The sequence below is a fragment of the Heptranchias perlo genome, chromosome 25 (assembly GCF_035084215.1).
Source record: "Heptranchias perlo isolate sHepPer1 chromosome 25, sHepPer1.hap1, whole genome shotgun sequence".
NCBI lineage: Eukaryota > Metazoa > Chordata > Chondrichthyes > Hexanchiformes > Hexanchidae > Heptranchias > Heptranchias perlo.
The window spans coordinates 39,722,119-39,735,559 of record NC_090349.1 but is presented as its reverse complement, the minus strand read 5'-3'; positions in this window follow the sequence as shown (position 1 = coordinate 39,735,559).

Genomic DNA, 13,441 nt, shown 5'->3' with positions numbered 1-13,441 from the left:
GGAGGAGCAGGAGTGCTTCCCCCAGGCCCAATGAGCTTACCTGCAACGCCCCTCCCAACGATTGCCGCCCCCTTGCAGGATCGCGCTCCCCCTCTCCACTATCGCGCTCCCCCCCTCCACTATCGCGCTCCCCCCCCCCCCACAATCGCGCTCCCCCCCTCCACTATCGCGCTGACCCCTGCGATGACTCCCAGTCCCCACCCCCCAGTGACTAACCCTCGATGACTGATCCCCGGTTCCCCCCAGTGACTTACCCCCAATCTCCCCCCAATGACTGACCCCTGATCCTCCCGATGACTCACCCCCGGTCCCTCGATGACTGATCCCCAATGACTGACCCCCAATGACCCCCAATCCCACCGATGACTGACCCCTCCCGTGATGACTGACCGCTGATGACCGACCCCTCTCCCATTGACTGACCCCCGATGACTGACCCCTCCCCCGATGACTGACCCCCGATGACTGACCCCTTCCACCATGACTGACCCCTGATGACTGACCCCCCGGTGACCCCCATATACGCTGATGCCCCCATGCCCGCAGATGCCTCCCATGCACCCTCCCGCCTATTGATCCCATCTAACATTCACCTGATCACGTTCTCTTCCTTCCTCTTCTCCCAACTGATACTAGCCTATCAATCAGGCTGGCCTGTCGGGCGGGAACCCATCAAAAAAAAAGACGTCCTTACATCAAAATCGTAAGGACGTCCGAGAAACCCGTACTTCCAGGTTTCCCGTCTGAAATTCGACCCACCCCACCCCCTTCCCGGCTCTGGGCTAAAATTATGCCTAAAGAGAGGGAAAGAAAGATTGGATTAAGAGAGAGAGAGAAAAAAGAGACAGAAAGGAAAAGTTAAAAAAAAATTAAATATAAAATTGAAAACCTGAAGGAATAGTTAATTTTCAGTGGCAGAGAGGTTGATTGGCAGTAATTAACAATTATCACATCGTTAAAAGGGTACTGACTGGCCCTATATATCTGTGGCGAGTTTAGTCCGTATCTGCAGCGCAAATACAGCAACTTCATGACATTCAATACATTCCAATGGTGAGTCAGACTGTGAGATGCCATTTCCGTGAAGCTAACAGTGGAGTGGCACATCTCGGACAGCAACTTTTGGATATTGGCATTTGACCGCGCATCTGCTCCTCGCCTGAAGTTGCTGTACCATTTACGCATAAATAACGGCAAACACCATTAATCTCACTGTTATTTTGACAGCAAATTCTGGCTCAATGCAGCATTCAAATTAAATTTTCATAGAAAATATTCCAAACATTTTCCAACAACATTTTCACAATTTGGTCTTAACTAAGACAAAAATATCAATTAAAAAAAACTGTTTACTTTCACAGCTCCACAGACAATTAACAGAACAGATGTTAGCTCAATGCTCCATATTCCACTTCTGCGCACAGCTGTTATTTTTAAATTAGACTTACAGCTGACACATTTATTATCATCGTTAACCCTTAGACTGCTGGAAGCTCCAGAGAGTGTATCGCTAAAAGGGTTAATGGCACTGAGCTGAGTTTGATCCTTGATCTGTGCCAAGTTACCCGATCACAGTCGCAGGAGTACGACTTTTTGGCGGCAACTTTCTTGGGCTGGGGAGGGGAAAGAAAATGAGTGAAGGTCTCCTCTCCTAATCGTTGGCCCCCCGGCCCGTGCTGGAGAGTTTGCGAACGTGGACGCTGCTCGAGAACGGGATCAGGCTTGGTTGTGATGCTATTCGGCCTTCTCTGTCTAGTCTCACACACGAAGAACGGCCACTTGGATGGACCATCGGTGAGCTGCTGATGTTCATGTAACTGAACCTCCAGAATGAGTCAATCTTAAGGGGTGAATGGGAGAAAACTAAATAAAAGGAAAACAGTTGTGCCATTGCATCTCTCCTATGTTCAAGCCAACTCAAGTGTCTTGCAAAGTAGCTTTAACTAAATGCAATGTTAAATATTCAGGTAAAAGTCCTCAACTGTCTCCAAGGGGTGGATTAGTAAGTGCTAGCGGGTTTCTGACGGGAAACTCCCTGGTTTTAGTTAGTTTTCTGGCCTGCCCGCAGCAGTCTGAGGACGCGGCGATTTTAACCACCTCATTAACATGCCGTCAGTACATTTCCCGCCCGTTCCGTGCGGGCTTTGGGCAGGAAGCGGCTCCCTGGATATTCGCCAGCCGCTGGAACTCAGGTAAGTGGGGGGACAAGTGTTCCGGGGGGGGGGGTGTCTCGATGTAGGGAAGGGGAGGGGTCTGGGTCAGGACAGGCCTAAGTTTTTCTCTTAATGAGGTTCTAGAGGAGCTCTTCGGCTCCTCCTGTCCCCCACTTGGGCCAAGTTAAAATTGCCGTCAGGGCCCGATGATGTCATTCGCACATGTGAATTAGGATCCCGTTGGCTTTGGGCAAGTGGCTTAGCTGCCTGCACAGGAGTGCCACTTAAAACTAGAAACGAAGGGATCGGGGCAGCTTCCTGGCAAGTAAGTAACCCAGGTCATATTAACTGGCTACCTGACCTGGTTTCTGCCGGGCAGGTAGGGTTAAAATTGCCACCAACCCACCCCAAGTCCCACTTAAGATCTGATATCATTGAATTATAAAAGTAAGTCAATTCAAGATGCATTGATTTGATTTTCATTTTAAATCGGCATTTTTATTGTGTAAGAATATTAAAGTCACATAATGTTTGAGCTTGTAAGTATAAACCACTAAAATCCCTTAAGGTTGTAGTTGCATTGCATACTTGGTTAATGTTCCATGGGATTACATCTTGTCCTGGACATCTTGTCCACTGGCAGAATCCTCATACATTAATATAGATGATTGACCTGTGCAAGGAGTTGTAACTAAGGCTATGTCATAAGGGACTATCTAACCTTAAGCAAGAGCTCCCAGAGATGCAATGAAATTATACTTTCCAAAGAAAAGTCAGCAAATTAATTTTAACATAACCTTTGGATGATTTATTTTGTTCTGCAATGCAGTGCTGTCACTGGGATTATTTAGTGTCGATAACCTATAGTGTCAATACCCCATAGGAAAAATCAGATTTAAACCAATACATTATCATATTGTGCCGATTCCCATCTTATGCACTTAATGCACCACCTTAAGTCTTGCCACATCACCACCACCATCTATGACAGACTATAAATTACTAGAGAGAAAGACTTGCATTTATATAACACCTTTCACAACCTCAGTGTTATAAGTTGGATAGCCAGGTAGTGAAGGATAGAATACTAGAGCCTGGTCTTCAGTTGTTTCCAAGTCTTTATACACAGAGATCCATATTACACACACCATACCCTAGATTTTTTTTTATTCGTTCATGGGATGTGGGCGTCGCTGGCGAGGCCGGCATTTATTGCCCGTCCCTAATTGCCCTTGAGAAGGTGGTGGTGAGCCGCCTTCTTGAACCGCTGCAGTCCGTGTGGTGAAGGTTCTCCCATAGTGCTATTAGGAAGGGAGTTACATGATTTTGACCCAGCGACGATGAAGGAACGGCGATATATTTCCAAGTCGGGATGGTGTGTGACTTGGAGGGGAACGTGCAGGTGGTGTTGTTCTCATGTGCCTGCTGCTCTTGTCCTTCTAGGTGGTAGAGGTCGCGGGTTTGGGAGGTGCGGTCGAAGAATATGGATCCAAGAGAGCTCCAATTGATACAGACCACTGGATACAATTAACACTAATTGATATAAATCACATGGATACAATTAACACTCAGAATGTCCCAAAGTGCTTTACAACCAATGAAGTACTTTTGAAGTATAGTCACTGTTGCAATGTAGGAAATGCAACAGCAAATTTGCACACAGCAAGCCCCCACAAACAGCAATGTGATAATGACCAGATAATCTGTTTTAATGATGTTGGTTGATGGATAAATGTTGGCCAGAACATCTAGGAGAACTCCCCTGCTCTTCTTCGAATAGTGCCATGGGATCTTCCACGTCCGCCTGAGAGGGCAGACGGAGCCTTGGTTTAACGTCTCACCCAAAAGACGACACTTCCGGCAGTGCAGCACTCCCTCAGTACAGCACTGGAGTGTCAGCCTAGATTATGTGCTCAAGTCCCTGGAGTGGGACTTAAATCCACAACCTTCTAACTCAGAGGCGAGAGTGCAGCCCACTGAGCCGTGACTAGCACCTAGGTCAAAAATGCTCTCTCTCAAGATGCAACCGAAGTTCGGGACGTCAAATTCTATGGGGATAAATTTGCGAGACATAGGCATAGATTGAAGTTAGTGTTATCGTATTAAAGCCCCGATTCTCTGACCCATGCTTGCTGCCAGTAAGGTTTCACAGCAGTAGCCTAAAATTCCCCATTATATTTACACTGCAAGGGCATTTTTGATTTTAATTGGACGTAGTACAATAATTACATATGCCCACTGTTACACTTTACTGAAATGCTAGTGACAACACCGCAATGTTTGAACGGATTAGCACTAAAGATGATTTCATTACTGAGTCTGATGTGCTTCAACTAACGGATAGTGCTTTGCCTGGGGTGGGGGAGGTGGGCAGTGCGTTTGTACAGTTATCTAACAGCCTGTACTGAGCGTGCCGCTGTGAATGCTGCTCAGAAGTAATATGCACAAGGGCGCATTTAATAATGTTATCAAATTTGCTGATGGCATCAAGCTACGCGGGCAGTTAATTAACGCAAGGCAGATGTACAGCATTCAGAAGAAGTCGAATGCAAGGGACACATTAGGATAATTCTTTTCTCTTTGGGCGTGCACCTCTTATGATTTTCTGTCCGTTAAAATGACAGAAAATCACGGGGGAGGGGTTCCTGTCGGGGGTCATGAGCCAAGTGAGCAATTGAATGATTCCATGTCATGCATGAACAGGAAGCAAAGCAGATTAACAAGAAGTTTAAGTAGAATCTAAATAAGGATGGGCTCCAAATGCCCATGTGCTACAGATATATATTGAAAAAGCTACACTATGACAGCATTAACATGCTTTTATGTGATTGAGCCCTGCAAAGAGAATATAAAGATAAGCAATAAAGATTACAATGAATAAATTAGAGTGGCCATATATAGAGGTGCTTGTAAACAGTGCCCGAGAGAGATAGAAATCTATTAAAGGCAGTGCAGGAACAGGCAAGAAGCCGAGCATTGTAATGGGATTAGTTCAGTGAGCAAGTCTTTGCCAGCAGTGTTGCATTGAGTCTTTCAAATGATGTGAGGCAGGTAACACTAGAAGATTGAAGGGCAAAAGAACCAAAGGAGAGATGAGAATTTTTTTTAAGCGTCGAGTTGTTATGATCTGGAATGCGCTGCCTGAAAGGGCGGTGGAAGCAGATTCAATAGGAACTTTCAAAAGGGGAAATTGGATAATTACTTGAAAAGGAAACATTTACAGGACTAATTAGAAAGAGCAGGGGGAGAGGAACTAATTGGATAGCTCTTTCAAAGAGCCAGTACAATGGGCCAAATGGCCTCCTTCTGTGCTGTATGATTCTATGAGGGCAATGAAGGAGGAAGTTCGAACTTTGTTCACACAGAGGATAATTAGAACACAGGATGCTTCACCACAAGTGGCTATTCAGGCAGAGACTATATCATTGTTTCAAAAGAAACTGGATAATTGTTCGAAAGAGAAGAATATGAAAGGATAAAAGGAAAACGCAGAAAATGGGATTAGAGAAGACAGTTTCAGTTGAAGAGTGAGCATTGGCACAAGTACAGGGGGCAAAATGGTCTCCTTCTGTGCTGCCAATTCTAGGATTCTCAGCAAAACATTTAACTTTGACTGCGATTGCAGAACTAGAGATCAGCACAAAATGAACGAGGCTCAAATAAGAATTAATTGGCAGATTAATTTTTTCCCATCCATCGCAATTTCTCCTGTTTTGCTGTTTACATACGAGTTTGGACAAAGGTGTGGGGGACTTTTTCCATCTTTTATCATTTTCGTTCACCACCATGCAGCAACCTGTTGTTCGCTATTTTGAACGCCTTAGTGTCACCATCAAACACTCCCAGGTCAGCTGTAGGAACATCGGAACAGGAGTAGGCCATTCAGCCCCTCGTGCCTGCTCCGCCATTTGATAAGATCATGGCTGATCTGTGATCTGTAGCATAGGTTCGATCCAAACTAAAAAGCCTCCTGGGGTAAGGAGGGGAAGAAAAATAAAATCAGCCACGGTGTTTGTTCCTGATCACCACCCAGTGACCTCTTGTGGCTGATAGATGGAGTTAAGATACAGATCAGCCATGATCTAATCGAATGGCGGAACAGGCTCGAGGGGCTGAATGGTCTACTCCTGTTCCTATCTTCCTATGAGTACAGGACACTAGGCTTAGTTGTAATGTCCTCACCACAAGATGAAGTAGCCCGTTGACAATCACCAGAGGATTGCGAGCTAATGCCCATGCTGCTGTAACCTTGGATGAGTCACTGCATCCAGGAGCAAATCAGAGAGAATAAATACATTTTTTAAAAAAACCTGCAAGGTTAATTTTAGCAGTTTCCTTGGCTTTAATTTTAGATGAGTCATGGTGCTTTTTCTTTTGCCAAGCTGCTTCACAATATGTTTTTAAAGTATTTATGCTACACTGGTGGGGCTTGATGCTCTGTACTTTAGAGTTCGGACATAAAACATTTCAAATTCGAATGCGAAAGCCAGAGTACTGAGGATTCGAAAGCCAGGAGCAGGTGTGAGGCAAAAGATCACGAGAACAAGCTGAATTATTAAAGAAGCTCAGCGCACTCCTGTTAAGTGCATCGTTGCATGATATTTAATAAAGCTATTGGGATTTAGATAGATTCAGACAGATTGATTTTTTTCGATGGCGGTGGGGGAACGGGAGATCAATCTGTGTGAGAGGGAGAGGGGGGAAATGAGGAAAATCCCAAAGAAGTAGAAATCGGACAAAATCCTGAATGTTGAAAATCTGAATTGAAGGGCATAAATTGGTTAAAATACATATCATGTCAGTCAGCCATTAATGAGAAAGAGGTTTGACTTTCCTCGACTATCCCACCTCCAAATCAGGCAGGATAGTTACAGAAACAAGGGGAAAATGGGATGGTGAGGCCTACTGCTTCCTCTCCTCCTCAACCTTGATTTTTCTCACCCCATCCCACACACTGCCCCTTCCCCACCTGTTGGCTGCCCCTCCCCTGCCTGCTGCATGTAAGTTATGGCAGGGAGGCGAGGTCCAGCTCGCTGCCCAATTTTCCAATCTTCCACCTGCGTCAATGCCACCCTAAGGGCCTGCCAGCAAGGGGAGGAGGGACCGGAGGGGCTGCACTGATCCCTGGAACAGTGGCGTAAGACTCCACGGCTCCCTTCTGGGGAAAGAGGGCCCTACGGTGAGCAACTCTTCTCCCCATTAGGCATCACACCTTTACCTTTTTAGGCCTTAGCTGAGACCTAAAAACTGCCTGTCTCGTTCACCTTTGGGGGCTGTTCTGCCTCCTTTAACTAGCCCCACTGCCGCATTGCCAGAATTTTGCCTTGCGGGTTCCCACGTCCTGTAGATGATCCCACCAGGAGCCTGCCCTTCATGCTTAATGACCTCTGACCTCGGAAACTGGGCGGGGATCACGGTGGGGTTAGGCAGAGATCTGCCCAAACCCTCTTGGGGCAGGAAGAACATAAGAACATAAGAAATAGGAGCAGGAGTAGGCCAACCTTCTCACCCTCTAATTGAAGAGTAGAATCCAGCCCAAAATTTCATGTAGGACCCTCCATCGGAGCTGTTAGTTTGAAAGGATGGTCTAACACTTTATCAGAATTGATAGATTAAAGCGAGGGTCCCACCTGAAATATTAACCCCTCCTCATTCAGATTCTGTCTGATCCTCTTTACATTCCCACCACTTTCTGTTTTCAAATAGAAAAGCAATTTGGATCCCCGCTAAATAACGCCAGACGTCTTTCGCTTCACATTTAATGGCATGGAAAATCATTGTTAAATATATTCCCTATAAAATCCTTGCTTTTAATTGTCTTTGACTCTAAGCCTTTTTTTTAATATATCACTGACAATATTGCGTGCCTGGCTGGTGGCTGTGAGTGGCTCCCTAATTTGTTTTGGCACAGGCAATATAAAAGAAAAAAAAAAGGGATTCACACAACATGCCTGGATGAATATGGGCGATGGGCATTCACTCGTAGGGTGCCAGACAATCGAGGCCCACTCAACAGACTGCTCGTCTGGGCCTGGCGCAATGGGTAGGGAGGTGGTGCCAGCCCTTACATCAGCCAATCAGAGCATAATTTAAGGCAAGAATTTATAAAGCGCACTGAAAACACATTTCTTCGGAAGATTCTGTTCCATGTTCAGAATTGGGACGGGCTTTGGAATGTTTAAAGAGCGTAATAATACTTATAATGACCAGACTCTGTAAGATGAAAAATGAACAGATTATCATTCACAATGGGCAGAGTGTGAGTGCAGACTGCCAACTGGTGATTTATGAACCATGCCAGTCGGTGAGATCTGGGTGCCATGACCAACAGCAGTCGTTACCCTTGTCCTCTTCCCTAGCCTATGCCCCTTTGACACTCCCCCCCCCACCTTGTTCCTCACGATGACGTAGGATGAGCATTTATGGACACTCCCTTACTTGTGGGGTGTGTCAGTGCTCTGTACTAATCAATCAGTATTACCATTGATAGACAGTCCTTTAACAATCAGAATCTGATGATGTGTCAATCAGGTGACTGGTTAGATGCAGACTACACAATCTGTAAACAGGAGTTTGTACATGTTTTAAACTTTGAGAAATGTGGTTGTCATTAATTTCTCATTTACGGTAGGACTTCTTTTAAAGCTTAAAACCAACTCAACATTAGGGAGTAATGTTACGAATCAGTGCATGCCCATGGTTTGGAGTAGCACTGCTAATGATTCAGGCTTCCACTAACAATATGGACTCAATAAATGACCTCAACGATCTCTACATTGGGCCATAATTTGCTGTCAAAATAACAGTGGGGCTAATGGCGCTCGCTGTTATTTATGCGCAAATCGCACAGCAACTTCAGGCGAGGGTCAGATGCGCGGTTAAACGGGGAAATACGGAAGTTGCTGTCTGAGATGCGCTGCTCTGCGAAAATGACATCTCGCTGTCTGCTTCACCGTTGAAATGCACTGAACAGCGAGAAGTTGTTGTATTTGCGCGGTAGATACCAACTAAACTCGCCAACTAAACCTTGTCCATTTCAGTCTAAGTACCCTTTTAATGATGTGATAAGTGTTAATTACTGCCAATCAATCTCTCTGGCACTGAAAATTAACTCTTACAAGTGTGGAGTCTCATTCCTTCAGGTTTTAATTATTGTTGGAGATTTTAAAAATGTAAAATTTAAAGCTTTTACTTTTTTTTACTTTTCCTTTCTGTATTTTTTTCCTCTACCTCTTAATCCAATCTTTCTTTCCCTTTCTTTATTTCTCTCTGTACCTGATTTGACATTCAATTCACCCACTCTAATTTACACTTCCTTCTCAGTCCTTGCACTGTTAACTTCACAATCCTTCAATCTGATTGATTAAAGAGATACCCAGTTACTTGCCCTGTTCACTCGGGTTCCAGATGCCCGGTTTCCCTCGCTGCAGACGTTACCACCTCGCACTTTCAGCGACTTGCCATGCAAAAAATTTTATCAACCTAAACGTTCAAGGACAAGCTTAACCAACGGCAGACGCCGTTAGATGCCCTGCTCCAGCAAATTATAGCCCATTATTCCCATCACTGTTTGTGGCTCTTCCTCCTGGCTGCTGTCTCTGGATGGAAGTCTCATCAATGCTCAGGATGAATGAGACCTTCCATGCAATGTTAGGCCTTCATCAGCACATGCTCTGTTCTTTTACTTCTGCCATTCTATGCTCATCCATTCATATTGTGCCACCAATTGGCTCCAGTCATTTACATGCGGCACTCTGTTGGTTGGTAACTCTTCGTCACTGCAAAAAATGCAGTTGCTGACAGTCCCACACACTGCCCTTCAAAGTCTGCTGTTGGCCCACATTCATGTCAGGATAGCTGCGCCTTGTGGTGTGCCCAAAAGTGTTCATTATGAGGATGCCAAAGACTATCGCATATCCACACCCAGATATATTGAGCTGACCTTCCAATGAGCACTTGGTGCTGAAGATGGGCAATGTGGTAGAACCTCAATTAAGCACAATCACCTCAATGATCTATGCCGCCATTACCGACATTTTTAATTGTCCATCAAAATTTCCACAATCAGTGGGACCCCTAGCTGCATTTTGTATTTTCTGATTCACTGCTGTTGTTTCGTTCTTGTTGGTGAGATCAGGTAGGCATAGAACTGCTGACCTTCTGGTGGAAAGGTCCCCCTCCCAATGCACCTGTTTGTAACTCTAGGCACCGGTTGGCACAGTCAACAACAACTTGCACCTGTACAGCACAGGTTTCGTGCCCCAAGGCATTCATTGCGTGGGGAGTGAGTCCGAACAGGAGTACGGAGATTGAGTCAGTTCACGCTCAAACAGGTCAGTTTTAGGAGAGCTTTACAAGGTGGGGAAATATGGGTCAGGGTGGTCGAGTTTAGCGAGAGAGTTTCAGAGATTGGGAGCAAGGCGGCCGAGGGCCTGTGCAACCATGGGTGGAGCAGGAAGACAGGGGAATGGGAAGGAGTGGAGTGTGTAAGTGAAGATGTAGGGCTGCAAGAGTTTGCAGAGATCTTGAATCTTGAACTGGTATCGATCAATGCATTTCCCCTCCATCTTTCTCCTCTTTTGCCCCTTCCTCTACTGAAGGTGCTGATATGCTGGGGGTACTAATCCATGGGCGCTGGGCACCTTCCAGCATCTTCCTAAGTGGCTATTCTGACTTGCAAGCATAGACAGTGAGAATTGGTGGACTATTCCACCAGGGGAGGTATCACAGCTGAGCCCAATCCGATCTTCACCAAACACTCAAGCACTTCACAGCAGGTCTCACCGGACAGTGATCAGGAGCGGAGACTCTCGCAGATCGTCTCCTCTCCCCAGCCCTGGCACTGCAGTCTGTCTCTCAGGTGGATGATTTTTGAATGCGAGGCCTGTCCCCACTCAGCCACCTACATAAGCGATCTCCAGCAGCAAACTGGGGAAGATCAGTTAAATCTGTCTGTACTGAGATATTCCCGCTCTCTGCGGTTCAGCGTCATTCTGGATGGTGAATTTAACAACCGAGCCAATGGGGGGAGCTGACACCATGGGAGGGGGTGAGGGTGGGGGGAGGATTTTCCATGATGCACGATGGGATGTGCGATGGTCCTTTCCTTCCCCACACACCAACCCCCCCCTCCCGGCCCACATTCAGAAAATGACTCCTAACTTTTGACGTTTCATTTTTGTACAGCATAAACTGAAATGAGCAAAGGTTAAAAGTAAAAAGAAAACCTTAAAGATGAAACGCTAAAGAGCAGAAAGTTTTAGCGAGACTATTCCCTGGCTAATGCTGTAATAACCCCTTTCGATTCACTGTGCTTTTTATGAGGCTTTGGAGCTCATTACCCACTTTTATTGCACTCAGACTAATAAAAACAGGATGTGAATAACACATTCCCATTAAGAAAGAACTTACTAGTAATGCTACAGTCATCTACTAACTATAACCCTGAAAACCCCATCCATTTAATAGGTTGCACTGGTGCCTCACAACCACATGGTCAGCAGCAAGAAAGCAAATAATTCTAATGGGAAGTCAGTGAGCTCGTATACAGCTACTGTTTTGAAAGAATATACTATCCAAAACTGCCCGTATCCTAACTCACACCAATTACAGTCACCGCACACCCCTCCCTTCCCAATAGCCTCCCCTAAACCCCAGACTCACCCCAGGACCTAGCCTGGCATCTGAGCTCCATCTTGCTGCCCTCTCTCGAAGGGTATCTGCTTCTGGGGCCACGACTGGCGCCCGCAGCTCACCGGCGCCATACTAATTAGGCCGGCAGACCAATTTTGCCGTGGACCTGCCGGCGGCCCTCATTAAACGCGGGCAGTGCGCGCGCTGCACTGGGATCGTGCTCCGATTCGAGCGTGATCCAATATCCCTCAACCAACATCACTACAACAGATTATCTGGTCATTATCACGTTGCTATTTTGTGGGACCTTGCTGTGGGCAAATTGGCTGCCGTGTTTCCTACATTACAACAGTGAGTACACTTCAAAAATTACTTCATTGGCTGTAAAGCGCTTTGGGATGTCCTGAGGTTGTGAAAGGCGCTATATAAATGCACGTTCTTTCTTTCTTTACTTTATTTAGGCTCTTTGAAATAAGATGGACGTCATTTAGGGAAGGAGGGAGTGTCAGGAAATGTAAATTAGAACAAAAAAATTCAGGTGTATGTAACCACAAGACCATAAGAGAACTGTTTACTAGATTGTAGGAAACTATGCCAATAAATTGATCATTTCAGAGATTCATGGAGAAAACAGGTTTTAGTCTGCATCTTTTAAAAGGAAACTGCAACAAGAGTGTTTATGAAGACATTTTTTTTTAAGAGTTGAAAGCTATGGAAAATTTATTTTTGGTAATTTTGAAATACGGCCTGACAGAAAGGGCATTTTTCCTCAATGTAATAGTTGTAAGTTAAATACGCAGAGTGAAATGATTGATGACTATATTACTGAATTAATGAAGGCATACTCCAAATGATTAATTAGTTTCCTCCACTGTTTATGGTGAAAAGTACCTACATATTAGATTGAACATAAAAAGACTTTAAAAAGACCAACTTACTCGATATAGCTCTCGGAGGCTGAAGCAAAAACAAATCAAAGGCGCTGAGTGTTGAACAGAATATAATAGCAGTCCTAAATGGCTGTAGGAAGATAGGAACAGGAGTAGGCCATTCAGCCCCTTAAGCCTGTTCTGCCATTTAATTAGATCATGGCTGATCTGTATCTTAACTCCATCTACCCACCTTGGTTCTGTAACCCTTAATATCCTTTCCTAACAAAAATCTATCAATCTCAGTTTTGAAATTTTCAATTGACCCCCAGTCTGAACAGCTTTTTGGGGGAGAGAGTTCCAGATTTCCACTCCCCTTTGTGTGAAGAAGTGCTTCCAGACATCACCCCTGAACAGCCTAGCTCTAATTTTAAGGTTATGTCCCCTTGTTTTGGTCTCCCCCCACCAGAAGGAACAGCCTCTCTCCATCCTCCCCATCAACTCCTTTAACCATCTCAAACACCTGAATTAGGTCACCCCCCTCCCCCCACAAAATTCCCCACACTCAAAAGAACACAAGCCCAGTTTATGCGACTTGTCCTCACAATTTAACCCTTTCAGCCCAGGTATCAGTCTGGCAAATCTGAGGAATGTTGGTGAAGTGGTAATGGTACCAGACTAGCACTCTGGAGGTTTATGAGTTCAAATTCTACCATAGCAAGGGGTATTCAATTCAATAAATTTTCTGGATTGTGGGCAAACGCCAACAAACAGCCCATTATTGGT